The sequence below is a fragment of the Lissotriton vulgaris genome, chromosome 12 (assembly GCF_964263255.1).
Source record: "Lissotriton vulgaris chromosome 12, aLisVul1.2, whole genome shotgun sequence".
In the NCBI taxonomy this organism is placed as follows: Eukaryota; Metazoa; Chordata; class Amphibia; order Caudata; family Salamandridae; genus Lissotriton; species Lissotriton vulgaris.
The window spans coordinates 565,952,340-565,971,027 of NC_141700.1; positions in this window are offsets into that span (position 1 = coordinate 565,952,340).

Genomic DNA, 18,688 nt, shown 5'->3' on the forward strand with positions numbered 1-18,688 from the left:
TTTAAGGTAAGGGGGCACCGTACCACACTTATACCACGCAAGGGTGGGGAACCCTGGACAAGCGGCCATTCTTGGGGTACCACACACAAATTTCTAAGATCAGACAACTAGAAAGGGACAAACCTCACAATTTTTGAATCCGCCTATTAAAAGAGAATTCAATCATTTTAAGGCCTCTGTCCTAGATGTTAAGTAGTCCACTGATTTGAATAACGGAGACCAATCGAGAGGGATGAGGGATTTTTTTTTAGCAAGGAAAGTTTTCCAAAGATTGAATTTTCACTTGGGTTTAACCTCCATAATTGCTCGGTTTACCTCTACCTGTGCAAAGTTTTTCAAACTATGACGGAAGGTTTCCACCTCATTGTGAGATAAGTCTCAGCCAAGCTGGTAATAAATACCTTTTGGAAAGCTTTTCTATGTAAAATGGCAATGTTTGTAGATTTATTTCCATTTACCTTTTGCAGAGAATGTCTTTGTTCAGTGGTATTGCACTAGAAACAAACACTTTAAAAAAAGTTATCTGTAAAGCAGAACCATTTTGTTAGTGCTGAGTAAGGAATGGATATGTGTAACGAAAAAAAAAAACAGATTTTCACTAATAAATTAAAAAGGAATGAATATGCATTGCGATCTTCGAAGGGTAGCAAAAATTGCAGCTTGCGATAAAAAAACCTGGTGTTTCCCGAAGTGGAAGTTTTGATTTTTATGTATACAGCACATATGCCCAGGGCTCAAGTCCAGTAAAATAGAAGTGAGGGGACTCACCAAGTTAGGCAGAATGGGTGTGACATCACAGCGTGTGACTGCTCATGACATCACCGCTTGTGACCTCACAGGAGGTGACATCAGATCTTAAAACCTCACATATGTTTAGCAGGTCTATCACGAGTACATTTGAGGGCATTACAATATTTAACAAATGAGATTTTGCCTTGGGGTTGTGCGAACCTATTGACACAGCCCAGACACAAAATCTGGGTCTCAACCCATGCATTTTTAAAAAAAAAACCCTGCCACAAAGATATTGGCAACAAGGAGAAATGTGGTTCTGCTTAAGTGGTTGAAATGTCTGTATTTTAAAACATCTTATGGGGTTAAGGCACCTGCAGCAGGAATCTTTGTGTGCCAACTAAATCTCAGGGAATAATAATAATAATAATGGTATGATAACTCTGGAGGATAACGTATTTGCCGGAGAGATCTGTGTTTTGCCTAGCCCGAGTACTGATTCAACGTAGCATAGAGGGGTTAATATGTCTCCTGCAAAGCACATTATGTAACACACAGATGACAGATTTTTGGGCCAGATGTACGGCCACAGTAAATTGGGAGTTGCAATTTGCGCTCGATTGCGAGTCGCAAATTGCGAGTCGCAACTATGTACTACAGTGTCAAAGACACTGATTGCGAGTTCCAATGGGGTCGCATTTTGCGACCCCGTTGGGAATGGCTGGCCCTCCCAGGGATGGTGGCCTGCTGGGCTCAGCAGACCACCACTCCTGGGACCGCTTTTAAATAAAGCAGTTAATGTTTTTTAAATGCAGCCCATTTTCCTTAACCGCATCGCTGCTGCGGTGATTTTTGCGCTGTGCTGCAAATTACCATTTTGCTGTTGTCATGACGAGCTCAGCTCGTCATCAGCACACGACACCCGTGGGTGATGACGAGCTGAGCTCGTCATCAGCATCGAAAGGGTTAAAGGAAAACGGGATGCATTTAACGACCCCTGGGACCACTGCCTGCCCTTAAAAAATATTTTTGCATGAATTTGCAAAGGGGAAGGGTTCTCCTGGGGACCCCTTCCCATTTGCGATTGCATTACCACCTACTTGAAGTAGGTGGTAATTTGTGAGTGTTTTGTAACCGCATTTGCGGTCCCAAAACATTCATACATGACTCATGAGTCGTTATTAGGAAGGCAACGCCATTCCCTAATTGATTAGCAACTCGCAAAATAGGTTTTGTACATGGGCCCAAGGTTTTTAGCATGCACAAACGGGTGTAAAACCTGTTTGCGCATGCTAAAAACCGTCGTACATCTGGAGCCTTTATGTTTTGCACATAAATAATTGAGTTACTGCTTTTAAGTCAGAGATCCTTTTATTAATTGCAGTTATTAAATTGCAATCCTTCTAATATAGCACAGTGAGGTATGAAGGGCATGGGGCTCCCACACCTTGTAACCCTCACTGTATTATGTTGAGCCAATGTCTTGCTGACTCCAACGTGTTCTCACTTCTGCTATACCCTGTCAGCAATAACTCCACAGCCCCGCCTTAAAAGTAGTTCACCATGGAGTCACGCGGGCCTGGAGACCACAAACTTTACACTTCGTCGAGGAAGCCACTTTGGGACATTCAGCACATTTAAGGGTCTTTCGAAACACAGTGGCCTAAAAAAATCCTGCGGTGAGCATTAAAGAAAGACTGGCTATGAGCACACCCCGTACTTCAAATGTGTTCATCGGCCGCCATGGGGGCGGCAGCGACGCCTCGGCCCCTGACTCATGCTCGATGTAAAGATTCAGGAAACATGTACTGCTGACTAAAGAAAACATGAAGGGAAGGGCCAGATCCAAGCTGCTGAAATAACTGAGTGGGTTGGGCAACTGCTGCAAGGAAAGAGTGTACTACAGATCTGATTGTCATCCCTTCAAGGCAAATAAAGTGACAGCTGTTTAGTTTGGTGGTAATGGTATGCATGTTTAGGTTGGCCTCACTAAAGCATAGCTGCCTCGCCAGCCTTATGTTTTCACGACATTAGATACATATGGGAATTTGGTCAGCCCTTGTTAGTCATTGATCTGGTCGAGTGACATTCATATTTTGCTTCTGCCAGCCTTCAGCTTGGGTCCGCCCACTTCATCCACCTGTCAAGAACTGCGAGAGATGGCACTTTGCCTGATCACACGTGGATAGACGCCTGAAAAGGAGTGCCCATCAGTGCTAGGGCTGGTGTCCCTGGAGCTCTGAGCCACTCCTTTATTTTTATATATTTTTTAATATGTTGCCAGTATATTTGCATATTGCATATGTCTGCACAAAAACAAATGAAAACAAGCATATCTAATGGGTCTGGTTTTAATGTCAAAGCAGATGTAAACACATGCCTTCACTAATGCTGTTTACATACATTGCATGGTCAGATTCTGCATTAAAGTCTGCCCAATTAGCTTTGACAATGCTGGCAAAAAACATCAACAAGCATTTGCAATGCAATAGGTCTCGCATAACGAAAGTTTGAGCTATTGGTATTGTAAATGACAATTTTTTTTATTTATGTGTTGGTTTTGAAAATAGCGAAATTAATAGCTTAGTCATTTACAATGCTAATAGTTTTAACTTTAGCAAATGTGACACCTATAGCACTTGTACTGCAATATGTGTTGTATTTACGTGACTTAGATGTATTGATATTACAAATCACATGACTTTTCATTTTTTTTAAAAATAATTAATACTTAAATAAAAGTTATTGTAATTTATAATGGCAACAGCTTAAACCTTGTAAATGACTTTTGTGAAGACTATGTTCAGTGTATTTTATTGTGACGAAAATCCAAGAACAGAAGTGACATATTAACATCTTTTTGTGACATTTGTAATAAAGCTTGAAACATTGAGAGAACACATTTGAACCAGTTGTTGTTGAATGGTTGCACAGATTGATGCTGTGGTGGCGCTGAGTGATGTTGTGGTGGCGACGAGTGATGCTGTGGCGTTCAGTGATGCTGTGGTAGCGCATAGTGATGTTGTAGTGCCCCTGAGTGATGCTGTGGTGATGTGATAGATAGATAGAGTGAGTGCGCTAGATAGATAGAGGGTGGGCGATAGATAGAGGGAGGGCGATAGATAGATAGAGGGGGGGCGATAGATAGAGTGAGGGCAATAGATAGATAGATAGATAGATAGGTAGATAAAGTGAGGGCAATAGATAGATAGATAGAGTGAGGGCGATAGATAGATAGGTAGAGTGAGGGCGTTAGATAGACAGATAGACTGAGTGAGGGCGATCAATAGATAGATAGGGTGATGGCGATAGAGTGAGTGAGGTGGATAGATAGAGTGAGTGAGGTCGATAGATAGATAGAGTGAGGGCGATAGATAGATAGAGTGAGGGCGATAGATAGATAGATAGATAGATAGATAGATAGATAGATAGATAGATAGATAGATAGATAGATAGATAGATAGATAGATAGATAGATAGATAGATAGATAGATAGATAGAGTGTGGGCGATAGATAGATAGAGTGAGGGCAATAGATAGATAGAGTGAGGGCGATAGATAGATAGAGTGAGGGCGATAGATAGATAGAGTGAGGGCGATAGATAGATAGATAGATAGATAGATAGAGTGAGAGTGATAGATAGATAGATAGAGTGAGGGAGATAGATAGATAGATAGAGTGAGGGCGATAGATAGAGTGAGGGCGATAGATAGATAGAGTGAGGGCAATAGATAGATAGAGTGAGGGAGATAGACAGATAGAATGAGGGAGATAGATAGAGTGAGGGAGATAGATAGATAGAGTGAGGGCAATAGATAGACAGAGTGAGGGCGATAGACAGAGTGAGGGCGATAGATAGATAGAGTGAGGGCGATAGATAGATAGATAGATAGATAGATAGATAGATAGATAGATAGATAGATAGATAGATAGATAGACCGATAGATAGGCAGATAGACAGACAGATATACAGACAGATATACAGACAGATAGACAGACATACAGATAAGAGAGATAAGAGAGATAAGATAGATAGATAGATAGATAGATAGATAGATAGATAGATAGATAGATAGAAAGATAGAGTGAGGGCGATAGATAAATAGAGTGAGGGCGATAGATAGATAGATAGATAGAGTGAGGGTGACAGATAGATAGATAGAGTGATGGTGATAGATAGATAGAGTGAGGTTGATATATAGATAGATAGATAGATAGATAGATAGATAGATAGATAGATAGATAGATAGATAGATAGATAGAGGGCGATAGATAGATAGAGAGACAGATAGATAGATAGACAGATAGATAGGCAGATAGACAGACAGATAGACAGACAGATAGACAGACAGACAGACAAGACAGGTAAGACAGATAAGAGAGATAAGATAGATAAGATAGATAAGATAGATAGATAGCACTTATTCAGACAGAGAAGCTCATGGGAGATGAACTTTTATTCAGACAGAGAAGCTCATGGGAGATGAACTTGCTGCAATTTCTCAACCACGGCCTCGGAACTACCCAAGAAACTCTGGTTGGGTTACTCCAGACAGGAGATACCTTGGCCAGACAAAGGGCGTAGGGATTAAAGTGTGATAGTTCACAAGATTTTGTAGTGCAGGCAGGACACGCCTTCATGAGTCTCGTTGTGGAGAAGCATATGGGAACAGGCATCGCATCGGGTGTAAAGAGTGGAATCTCATGAGAGTGAGGAGTAAGGAGATTCTCTCGCTTCGATTGTGGGTTTAAAGGAAATGGTCTGTCAAGAGCACGAGGAGTGCTAGAGTCGGCAAGTTGTCGCGATAATAATGAGTTATGGAAGTACATCATTAGTTGACCAAGTGCTTGCAAGGCAAAAAATACAGGTAATCTGGCCTTGAATACCTCATTGCTTCTGAAAAGTGTCCGAACTCTCCAATTAAAAGTATTGCACCTGCCGAGAAGTGCTGGTACTCGGGTTCTGAAAATAAAGAAGTGCAGGTTCTCAGTACCCGATAGTACTTACGCATTTAAATCCCTGGATAAACCCAATGACGCTTGCAACTTGCTTTTAAGAACAGAAAAGCACATGTCAAGTATTAAGCAAATGAAGAAAAGAAAATATGACAAAAAAAGTCTGGGGGAACGGAGAAGTATAGAATAGAATGAAAAATGCACAGGAGGCAAGCCCAAGGAAGTGAATTTATGAGTAAGGATAGCTTTAAAAAACAGCAAAAGAGGAAGGAAATCGCAACATGCAATGGTATAGGCCATTGCCCAGTGCGTTGACAATGGCATGGGGGCGGGAGGGGTGCACTAAAGTAAACAACGCAGAACTTGCAGAAAAAGCAGCATATTGAAAATTTACATTTCAGACGGGGAGAATCGATAGTCCGTGGGGACAGAGTGCACTGTCCGGTCGGTGCCAGATAGGAGGGAATTGCTTTTAAGTGGACGCAAAATTAAAGGCTGATTAAAGGCGATGCGCACCTATCTATTTGGCTAGTAGAGTGCAAGTACTCGGAGTAAGAAAGCCGGTCGATCACTGCCCCCTAGTGGCCACGTGTAAAGCATACTGCTGGATACTTCCGAGGGCATCACCTCGGAAATAGGATTAGACAAATGTTGCAGTTCTCATTATAACTGAATTCATTGATTTTGTAGTTTAAAAAAGTGCAATTTGGATCACTCACTTTAGAAGACGTCAAAGAATTAGTCCACTAGAAAGATGTATGTACTCTACCCACAACAGTAAGAACCACAAAATGTGCGGTCAAAATCTGCAGGCGAGCGAGATCTTGTTCAGAAGAAGGGAGAGAGGGGTTAGTTACGCCACCAAAGCAAGGACAGAGGGGCGATGAGAGGTGAGCGGCAGTGGTGGTGTTTGCCACACTACTACAAATAACAAGCTCTCTGCATTGCTGGGGTAGGTGGGGGAGCGCATTCCTTTGAAGTCTGATGCAGGGGCGGGGGAGAGGATTCCTTTGAAGTCTGATGCCGAGGCTTGTGGTGTGCTATGTGCACGCGCCTGGCTCACATGCACTGTACCTAATCTACAGTTTGGGTACAATTTTGAAAGCCTTACTATAATCTCGCCAAACAAGCATTGGACAGGCCCAAGGAGGGGGTATGGGGGCGGTTTGGGCAAGGGTGCAAGTGTGGAGCACTGCTGCTTAACTAAACCGCTCCTCCAGCACGGCTGCTTTTGTTACTGGGGGCGTGATATTGCAACACTGCTACAAAACCGGCCCCGAGTAACAAAGCCGACCCCCACTGCTCCAAAACTGGCCTCCACCCTTCCAGCCTCCCGGGGAAATGCCCGACGCCCACCATGGCCAGTCAGGCCCAGTCGGGTGCCACTGCCAGCTGGATGAGCAAGGACCTCCACGGAAACAAAAGGGCGCAAGTTTTAACAAGATTTAAATATATGCATATATTTGTCAAATTAATCGACCTAAAACAATTCCACCCTGAGTAACATTTCCTATAGCCCTGTGAGATGCCCTGAGTACTGGCATACAACTGGAATACAACTGATACATAACGCATAATTGAATATTAATCAATCCTTCTTGGGTTCCGGAGTAGCGTGCTACTCGCCGAAAAAGCGCTTCTACATCACGTCAGGGGAAGTAAGCGCTATATAAATGCAATTGCAATACAATGCAATAAAGCCAGGGTGGGGCTGTACTTTCCCATATCACCCGGAGAGTATAGACACCGTGCTGCCATTAAACATAAATTAAACAACATAAATTAAACACAAACTTAGCTATCATCCAGAGCACACAAGGAGGCACGAAGGTGAGAGCCCCTGATCCAAAGAAGTTAGTGGCACTCACACTAAATTACACTCAATCACCTCCAGCCGAAAAACTCAAAGAATTCAAATCCAAGGCGGAGCCAATAAATTCTGCAAGCCACAGAAAACCAGGGAAAGAAAGCCATACAAAGTCCAAAAATCTAAAGCCCCGTTTCTCTCACTCTCCCCCTGGGCACCGGTTTGCAAACATTTCAAATCCCCCAAAATGAGAACACATAGCTCTCTTCTGTAAATGGTCCATTATGGAGAGTGAAACATGTAAGGGAAAATAAATTGACAAAGGATCCTTCTCGCTTAACATAAAAAACAGGAACAAGAGTCTGCCATCAACTACTGACTACAAAACAAGTCAAGAGAGTGAAACCACAAAGTCTTCAAGCCACCAAACTGAAGGTAAAGCGGTGGCCACCGTGACCGAGCAAATTCAAATCAAAATGCAAAAAACAATACAAGAATACTTTTGCTCTCATAGTAACAAGTAGGGCCATCGAAATGCCACAGAGGTGAGCCCCAAGGATTTAGCTGCAAACTGTCTAACCACAAGATGCCTAAGCGACAGTGCAATCATCATGTTGAACATGGAAACTGAAAGCTTCCCCCTGTTACCCCGGCTTCAAAGATCGTTGACTGAGCTAGAGTCCATTAAGGACCTCAGTGGCCTTGAGCCCTTTCCCCCCTCGTGCTTCCCCACTGTCCCCTGAGATCAAGTTAATAAATTGCCTGGGGCTAAGGCTTGTTTCTTCCCGCCAAACGATCAATGTGCCTGTAACCCATTGTACAAACCTAGCCCCCAGGTATACCAACTAAACGACACTCTACCCCACATGGGAGAGCCTCCATTCACACCTCACTCCCCGGCATTTCAAAAGGATCGCAGAGACAGAAAGAGCTTCAACTGAATGTCACATGACTGTACCAGACCTTGGCCTTGAAAAAGACCCTGGTCAGACTCTGGCCCCACGGGCGAAACACGTGTCGGCTGTTGTTTCAACACTTTTTTTTAAGGACGTTGGACCTACTTCATAAATGAACATATAAATTAAAAAATTTCTTTTGGACTAGATTATTACAGAACACAATGACTGAACCTTTGGGCACAATTTCCCTCTACCACATCTTTACACCTCACTCCCCGAGTGGTACTCATAATCATCACCACTCTGGCCTCATATTAGAGCAAGCGAGGCAAGTGAGGCCTATTATTACTGCACCAGTTCATAGAAGGAACGGTGCAGAAGCACAGGAAATGGCTGAAGAGGGTCCAAGCTGCAGGCCAAAAGTAAACCAGTCAGTACGGTCAAAAAACCAAACCAAACCAAACCTGAACTCCTGAGACCTTCACGCAAAAGCCTGGCCTCTGACGGACAAAGCGAGTCTGGGTCCCAGAGTCGAAACGAGAAAATTAACGTTAATGGAGCAGACTGGAGCAGCTTTTACAGAACTTTGACCACAATAACCACCATGAATACTTACACATTGGATATACAGATATCAGTCCTACAAACATTGGTGTCATACACAATGTCAATTGTCGCTAAACTAGAAAGATTGAACTCCCTGAAAATAAGAGCTCAAAATACCATGGAAGAGGGAGTACAGGATTGCAGTTGAACCCAGTCGTAGGAAAACTGTCTGAACTGCCCAACACCATTAAAGATATGATAGTGAAAATAAAAAGAGAGGTCTCCACTCAAGAAAAAAAAGAACCTACAATAAATGCCTGGCATTCTCAACAAGGGATAAACGACAATGTCAAAGACACACTACAACCACCTATTCAACTAAAGTTGGTTTCCCAATCGCACCAGAAGCAACCATTGCAAGCACAAGCAGGAGTAGCAGGGAAAAAGGCTATCCAGGACTAACAGAGAACTCACCTCAAAATAATCCAACCTCAAATTTAATGGAAACAGGCTAAGCAAATCTTGAATCCTCCTGTGAGACTGCAACTCTGGAGAATCCCTTCAACCTGTGCTTTTGAAGAAAAGTAAAAAAAGACCATCTGCTCTGCTGGCCACTCTAATTTTTTGTCCTACATATAACTCCAGAGGCCCTTGGAAAATTTTAAATAGGTCAAACATACTCAAAATCTGCTCATCTCTCCTTGGTCTTCACGAATTATACAGCAAGGACTTGGACTAAGTAGCTTTCTTACCCCCAGGGGAGAAAAGGGAAGCTACTGAAATACGCTTCTATGACGCAAAAATCAAGGGCCTTATAATTAGTCAGATCGCCCTCCTGGAAGATTGGGGAATCTATCTGCGCTGCCCGGCCCAGAAAAATATCCTCACTTCCTGACCTAGCAGCCATTAGCACATACCCAGTAATAGCACAGACACTTGAGAACCAGGCAATCAGTGTCACTAACGGCAAAAGGTCTCTTTGACGAATCACAACAAACAAGGCAAAATCTGATAGTCACCTTATCAACGACGCATGGAACTAGATGCACTGGTCTGACATTGCTAAGTAATGTGAACTTTGACTGGCTCATGGAAGCTCTTAATAAATGCTCCTAGTAGTCATGTATCAACAATAGGCTCCGCTACACCCCCTAATAGTAAGATTGCTTTGTTTTCATAGAACTTCACCGGCAAAGGCAAAATCACTCTACACCCCGAACTAGAAACCCACTTATGCTCATTTGACATAATATGTCTCCAGGAGGCCTGGATCCTTGGAGAAACACCTCTTATGCGCTATTCCCAATTTTGCAAACCTACCGTAAAAAGTAGGGCCAAAGCAGACCAAAGGGCTGGCTGACCATTCATGTGACCCACAACAAAGGTTTAAGCGTAACTGAGCTGAGCTGGAAACAAACTCTCCCTTTATGCAAGCATTACAGATTAATGACTGGAAATCTGGGACCTGTGAAATAACGGTCCTAGTAGTGAATGTTTACGTGAATTCAAAGGACGCCTTAACCTTTTTGGTGCTCATGACGAGCAGAGCTCGTCATGAGCCACGGCGCTCCGGTGCTCATGACGAGCTCAGCTCGTCATGGCCTGTGGAACGCTCAGGTGCGGGGAGAATTCCCCTGCTGTGCTGAGCGTTCCACGGGAGCCAATGCACCTGTGACGAGCTGAGCTTGTCATGAGCACAGGAGCGCCGTAGCTCATGACGAGCTCAGCTCGTCATGAGCATGGGAGCGCTGGGCGCGCCCCCCTCCCCCCAGCACAGCGGGGGAATATCCCCCGCAGCGAAGGGGTTAAGCCAAAAGACAATTGTATCCTAAAAACAGGCGTGGCTGGGGGCGTGGCCAAGATGGCGGCCTGAGCAGTCGCAACCGGCGGAAGCTCCTCGTCCCAAACCGTCACGGCCTTAGTTTCAACGCACTTTCCCACCCCCACATGCTACCATAAGCTGCGGGAAGCGATCCAGCTCGGACCCCGAAAGACAACGCAAGGACATAGTGCGGCGCAGTGGAGGCCTGAGGGCCCGAGATACTACGCACGAGAGGGGGCCGCACGATCGGTCAAAGCAGCAGGCCATCCCTCACCAAGAACCCCAAAACGACAAGGAGCGCCCCCACTGAAGTCGGGGCCTACGCGTCAACGCGACAGGGATACTGCAGGGGAGCGGCAATCGGACCCCCGGCGACTCACGCGGTTGAGAAAGAACATTCAGATACATGGACCTACCGGCAGACATACGTGGGAAGACGGCTGGCCCAGATCCACAAATCCAACGCGCAGCATCCATATATACCGTTTTTTTTTTTCCCCAGGCCTGCTACTATTCCACAGACCTACCAAGGTCTTCGCAGACTGCGGAGTAGCTACAAAACAGAAGAACTCCAAACATGTCCTCCACGAATCGTAGAGGAGGGCGCACCATCCCGGAAATGCTATCCAAAGGGACGCCCAAAGGGGAGAAAAGCCCCGACAAACCGACGCCACTGAGCCAACAGCAGGACAGAGACAGGGACGAGGGAGAGGCTCCCGCGACAAAATCGTTCATGGAGACCCTATTCGCGTCTCTAAGGGAGGACATTCAAACCCTCAGGCAGGATATGGCGGGAGGCTACAAAGAACTACGATGAGACATAGACGACATAGGGGAACGAGTAGCGGCAGTCGAAAACACGGAGCAGATCAGGAGTGGGGAGGTGGAACTCCTGCAACAAGAAATCATTAGGCTCCATGAACAGCAAACGGACCTACAGGCACATGCAGAAGACCTGGAGAACCGCTCCAGACGTAACAACATACGGGTCCGAAATGTGCCGTCCAAAGCGGAGGGGGGGACATCACGGCGTCTTTGCAAGATCTGTTCCGTGAGATACTAGGAGAAGGCGAAGACTTTGAAATTCGAATCGATAGAGCCCACAGGGTGGGCCTGGCACGCCGAACGCCTGCCCCTCCACCAGACATGTTGGCCTTTCTACCTGATTATCCCCTCAAGGAACGTATCCTGAAGGCAGCACGTCAAAATCGACCCATTCGCTTTCGTGATCACACGCCTGAGCTATTCCAGGACCTATCCACGATCACCCTACTGAAGAGATGGGCATTCAAGGTGGCAACTACCTTCCTACGAGATAATGGGGTCCCGTACTCCTGGGGCCACCCCTTCCGACTGATTTTCAAGTGGAAAGGGGCCCTCCACCAGCTCAGATCCCTGAGAGACACATGCAATGTTCTAGGCGTCCCCCACGAAGGGGACGCTCTAGACGACGACTCAGGACAAAGGCCCTCCCACTCAAACTCTTCGCAGCAGACGAGCGACGGATGGCAACAGGTGAGACGCAGACGCTCACCCAAGAAAGGGTTCAAACCGGATCCCGAGACCATGGCGCACGAACATGAAGCAGCAATACAGGAGGTCTCCAAAGACACTAATGCCGGGTCGTGAGAAAACATGAGCGGGGGTGCACGCTCGCTTTTCAGCAGCATTGCCGGGGGGGGCGGGACGGGAGGCTTCAGGCTCGCCATGGACACGCTTTCCCATTACCAGACACTATACCACAGGCCTGGACTGTCGTTGGAGAGGCCTGGGACAATGTTCAGCAGTTGGGGTTTCAAAGTTGGGGTTCGGGAAAGGGGGGAGGGGTGGGTGGATGGGAGACAGGGGACTCGGTGTGTTCGGTTTGATCAGGTGGTAAGCAAGAAGGCAAGGGGCAGCGCTAGGCCAATGCTTCAGCGGGCGGGGCAAGCACTTCCCTATGGCTGACAAGTTCATCAGGATTCTCACCCTCAATGTAAAGGGGCTAAACAACCCAGTTAAAAGAAGGGCGATCATCTCTTTCCTGGAACATTCAGGGGCGGATATATGTCTTCTCCAGGAGACACATTTACTGGCTAAGGACTGGCACCGCATGAAATACAGGGCCTTCCCAAATCAATACTACTCCTCCACCGCTGAGAAAAAAGCAGGGGTGGCCATCTTAGTAGCGAGACACTTCGAGGGTCGAGTAGGCGACAAAGTGTTATGTTATGTTATTAAAAATTTATAAAGCGCGCGTACGCCCAGGGGCTTCTTGGCGCTGACAGAAATCAAAGGCAGACTCCTGGCCCACACAGTACTGATTGGTAATATGACATTCACAGTGGGGTCGATCTACGCACCCAACTCCAAACAGGAAGCCTTTCTTAAGGGGGCGCTCTCAGAAGCACTGGCCGGGGACGCAAGACACATCCTAATAGGGGGAGACATGAACCTGGTCATGGACAATGTGGTAGATAGATAGTGGCGGAGATTTGGTGACTCTGGGTCCCTCTCCACGGCGGGGAGGCAATGGCTGGCCGATAGGGGTTTGGTGGGCGAATGGCGGGAGAAACATCACACTGCCCCAGGGTACACTTTCTATTCCCATGTGCACCACACGTACGCCAGAATAGACCACTTTCTCAGTTCCGCAGAACTGACCCCCATGGTACGGGATGTAGAAGTCACCCCGGCAGCACTGTCAGACCATGACGAGGTGGTCCTTCAACTGACAGTCCCACACACACAACATCAAGGGGCAGACGGCGTCTTAGAGAAAACATACTCACCCACAAAGAGGTTACACAGCAATTATCCCAAAGTATTTCTGACTACTTAAGCCGTAACGACACAGAGGAGGTGGCCCAGTCGACAGTTTGGGGAGCGCTGAAGGCGGTTCTTCGGGGGAAATAATGGCGATCACAGCGGCGGACAACAAAGTGCGGAAAGAAAGACGTCGGGAAATGGCGGAACAGGTGTTGGAACTGGAGAGAGTTCACTGCCAGACGGGGGCCCCGATAATCTGGCGAAAACTGAAGGCGGCCAGAGCGCAGCTCGCAAGCCTGGATTTGGACCGGGCGGAATACATGGCACTCCGCCTCCGCCACATGTACTATGTAGGGGGGGACAAGACTGGCTGCCTGCTAGCCAGCAAGCTGAAAGCAAAAATGGTCCACTCCAAGATTCCCGTCATCCGCGCGGAGGATGGAGGGGAGGCTAAAGAGGACGACCGCATCGCGGAAGCCTTTAGGGCCTTTTATGCCAAGCTTTACGCTGCAGACCCGGATTTGAATCACGAAACTGGGACTGTGTACCTAGAGACCGTGGACGTTACGGCTATAAATGAAGCAAGCGCACAGGCACTAGAGGCCCCGATACGCCTGGAAGAGGTAATTTTGGCGATCGCAAGATTTAAACCACTGAAAGCACGGGGCCAGACGGATTCTCCGCTGGCTTCTATAAAACGTTCTGCCCTCTTCTAGCGCCGGTACTAACAAAACTATTTAATTCCTTCCAAGGCCCGGGTTTGATACCACAGGAGATGCTGGAGGCAGACGTTATCGTCTTGCCGAAGCCGGGTAAGGACCTGACTCTGTGTGCGGCATACAGGCCGATATCACTCCCTAACCTGGACCTGAAGTTGTTCACCGGGATCTTGGCTGCACGACTAGGCCCCTGTTTGCCGGGAGTTATAGAACCAGACCAGGCGGGCTTTGTGCCCACCAGGCAGAGTGCGGACAATACTAAACGTCTGATGCACGCAATAGATAAAGCACACTTCAATGCCTGCTATCAGTCGACGCCGAAAAAGCGTTCAACAGGATTGATTGGCAATATCTGGATAATACCCTGGCGAGATTTGGCTTGGGGGACAGGTTCCGAGCCTGGGTATCCAGCTGCTACGCGTCTCCCCGGGCGACGATCAAAGTCAATCAGACAAGCTCCAAGCCGTTCAAAATTCGGCGTGGCACACGGCAGGGCTGCCCGCTCTCGCCGCTGCTGTTCGCCCTCTATATAGAACCATTCGCTCAACACATCCGAAACAACAGAGACATCTCTGGCATCAAATTCGGAGGGGAGGAGCAGACCATCAGTCTCTATGCAGACGACATCCTAGTCGCTGTGGACAAACCCAGAGTGTCAATACCAGCATTCCTGACAGAGATGGAGCGATTTGGGTCGATCTCAGGATTCAAGATGAACATGGGAAAGTCTTTTATTCTCCCCTTGGGCAGCAACACCCGTCAAGCCAACAGGGGAACGCTCCACATAGGGGGCTGGCCGTACAAACTGCATTGCCATACCTAGGTATTGAACTAACACCCTCAACAGCCCAGACAGTTGAACTCAACTACTCCAAACTCATGACACTCTTACAAGGGGATATATCAAGATGGCGACAACAACCGCTCTCATGGTTGGGCCGAGTGGCTGCTGTCAAGATGTCCCTGTTACCGAAAGTGTTATACCTGTTCCAGACCATCCCAGTCACTCCCCCCTTGGGCATGCTTAAAAAATTGCAAGACACCATACTACAGTACATCTGGTTTAATAAACGCCCCCGGCTTCGACGCGACCTGGTCACTAGAACGACGGCAGATGGTGGAATAGGGGTACCTGACCTGAAGCGCTATTTTCAAGCAGCACAGATGCGATATCTCTTGGAATGGTCCCGGCCACTCTCCGAAAACCGTTGGCTTTTTCAGGACAAAGCAATGGCGGGTACGCCGCTATGGAGAGTCCCCTTCCTGGCACCGGCGGACAGACCAGCCTACCTCAGAAAGTCGCCCATCCCCAAGACACTTCTCCAGGTATGGGACGCGGTAGCGGTCCCAAGAGGTCTGACATCCTTTCCATCACCAATGAGGCCCCTGCTGGACAACCCGGCGTTTCCCCCTGGGGTGCCCCCCGGCTCCTTTCCCCAATGGCGGCAGATCGAATGCTGCTCCGCGGGACACTTATTCGACCTGCAGGGCTTCATGTCGTTAGACGCGATAAAAGATGCATATGGACTTCACAAACCACACCGATTTCAGTACTTTCAGTTGAGGCACTGGCTCACACACAAAGTTGTTGAACCCCTCGTCGGCCGCCCCCTCACCCCATATGAGAAATGGCTCCTCACTAAATCCAAAGACTCGAAGGCCATTACAGAATTATACAAACTACTGGCCCCCACACCACCCACAACGAGATCAGCGGGTCAGAAGCGGTGGGAGAAGGAACTAGGACGTACGCTTTCCGACAAGGAATGGCAAGACATCTATTATCGGGCAAACCACACTGCTAGAAACACAGCCAGCAAAGAATCGGCGGTGAAAGTGGCCTATTACTGGCACCTGATGCCGGAACGCCTACATCAAGGTAACCCTCGGAGAGACCCCACATGCTGGAGAGGGTGCGGACACACAGGGACCATGATACACATACTATGGGAACGCGTGGAGGTGCAGGAATACTGGGCGGGAGTACTCAAGGACATCGACACACACTTTGAGACAGAGCTTCCCCGTTTCCCGGCATACACGATCTTCGGTCTCCCCAATAGACTCATGTTTCCACTCAAATCCATTAGAGGGAAACAGATGGGGCTGGCATTAGGAGCTGCAACACAACACATCCTCTCCCTATGGGGCATGTCAAGGAAACCCACACATACAGGGTGGTTGCATTGACTATGGTACATAATGGGGATGGAGAGAATTCAAGCTTCACTCACACAAACATCCGATACATTCAAAGACATATGGCAGCCAATAATCTCCCTGCTCGCCCAAGAAATTACTGAGCTCACATGCCCTAAACACCTAAGGGTCCTCAGACTCTCAGATGACTTCAAAAACAGGACAGCGAAGGAGAACACAAGGCCTAGAACGGGTCCCCTCAGGCACTTGCTAAAGATGAACACACCGAGGGGAGGGGGGAGGGGGGAGGATGGGAGCGGGAGAGAGGAGGCAGTTGGGGTTAGGGAGGGCCACGGGAGGGGCATGGGTACAAGGGTTCTAGCTGGCAATGTTTATTCAGGTTCCCACCATACGAGCTTACATGGACACAGGACAGTCGTTCCCAAAGCTCAGGAGTCCGGGGTATATGAGCTACACCAGATGGGTCTTTGAAGTGAAGACCAAACACCTCTGCACACGGACAACAAGAGCGAGATCCCAAATCTTTCCTTCTCCCAGATCATTCTGGAAGTTCAAATAAAGAAATTCAGGGGAAATGGGGCGCCGGGTCCAAGTAGTTTACCAGCTTCAATTTTCAAGCACGACCCAGACATGTGGAACACACTATTCATTTATTGCCTTCAAGAAAATTCGATACCAGAGTCTTGGCAAGGGTCAATCCTCCATACAATTCACAAAAAGGCCCTTATTTGGCCCTGGACAGCTATCGTTAATAGACACTGACTCAATGATCTTTACTGGTATCTTGCTGTAGGAATTTGGAAATTGGGCAGGATAAATGGACCCGTTTCCATGCAATCCAACAGGATTATGACTCAAGTCAAGCACCACAGACAATCTTGTGACCCTTTCTGTGCTAATAGAGAATTATACTCAGAGAAAGCAACTCCTCTACACATACTTTATTGATTTCTCAAAAGCTTTTGACCACATTGATATGAATTTGCTGTGGCATAAATTGGCATCATGGAATATCCCGGTTAACCTCCTTTGAGCGATACAGCTCTTGTATTCCGAAACCTGTGCAAAAGTTAGCCTGTGCACGAACAAGGGCCTAACTCTGCCAATCTCAACTTGATGAGGCCTAAAACGGGGGTGTGTACTTGCCCCAACATTGTTTAACCTCTTAATTTCAGATTTGAGTAACGCACTGGACGAGGCGCACTCTCACCCCCCAAAATTGGACAACGTCTGCTAACGTCACTCCAGTACTCAGATGATATAGTCCTCATGAATTTAGAAACGTATTGGCCCAAAAAACTTGCTGAACACACTGGCTCTCGACTGCGCAAGAAACCAGAGGACAGTCAATCAAGACAAAACTGAAATAGTTATTTTCGGAAGCGAAGGGAAAGTGGTAACTGGGAGGTAATCGTGGGGAAAAGAGTTACAGCTACAAATATTTAGGGGTCTGGGTCCAAAATCGCCATTTGTTCTTTTTTATCATGTAAAGGTTTTAATTAACGGTATCATTATTAATAAATACAACATGATTTAAAGAATTTATGAAATGTGTCTTGCAGTCGCCTGTACTGTCAAAAGCGATCTTAACACCTTGGCTATCTTTCCAATGCCAAACCGATTAGCTTTGCCAATGCTTGTCTAAGATGCAATTCAGTTTTATCATACGAAAACATATCAAGTCATTTCATGCGACTTTGTGACGTAATGCAACACACTGCTTCAAGCCATTACAGCAAAGCACAGTTTATTATTATAACATTATTTAAAATGTAACCTAATATGTTACATGTGACCTAACATGGTATTATCTAATATTATAACCTGGATCTACAGATAATGATATGTAGTCACAATCTATTGTATTTTAACATACCATATCACATAACACAACAAAATATGACATGTAATGCAACTACACATTTCACAGAACAGACTACAAAAACAGAACACTATTTATATATAACAGCTGTGGCCCAAGATAAATTGAATAGATACAGAAATATTTTTTTAGCCGAACTGTTGACACTGTATCCGCAGCCTCCCGCCCTCCTGAACACACACTTGTTGAACATAAAGTTTGCGTTCTTCACCTGCCCTCAGATAGAAAGGGCGCGGCATAGGGAGATTATCATCGGAACATTGTGAGTACTTTCACTGTTTACAAGTCCCTTTGCTTTCAATTTCTCCTCAGCAGCTCGGTGGAGTGTCACTGCTAGGCCTCAGAGGCATCCAGCACAGGCGCAGAAGGGCCATAATTACATGATAACCAGAACATAGGCAAATCCAGATGTATCA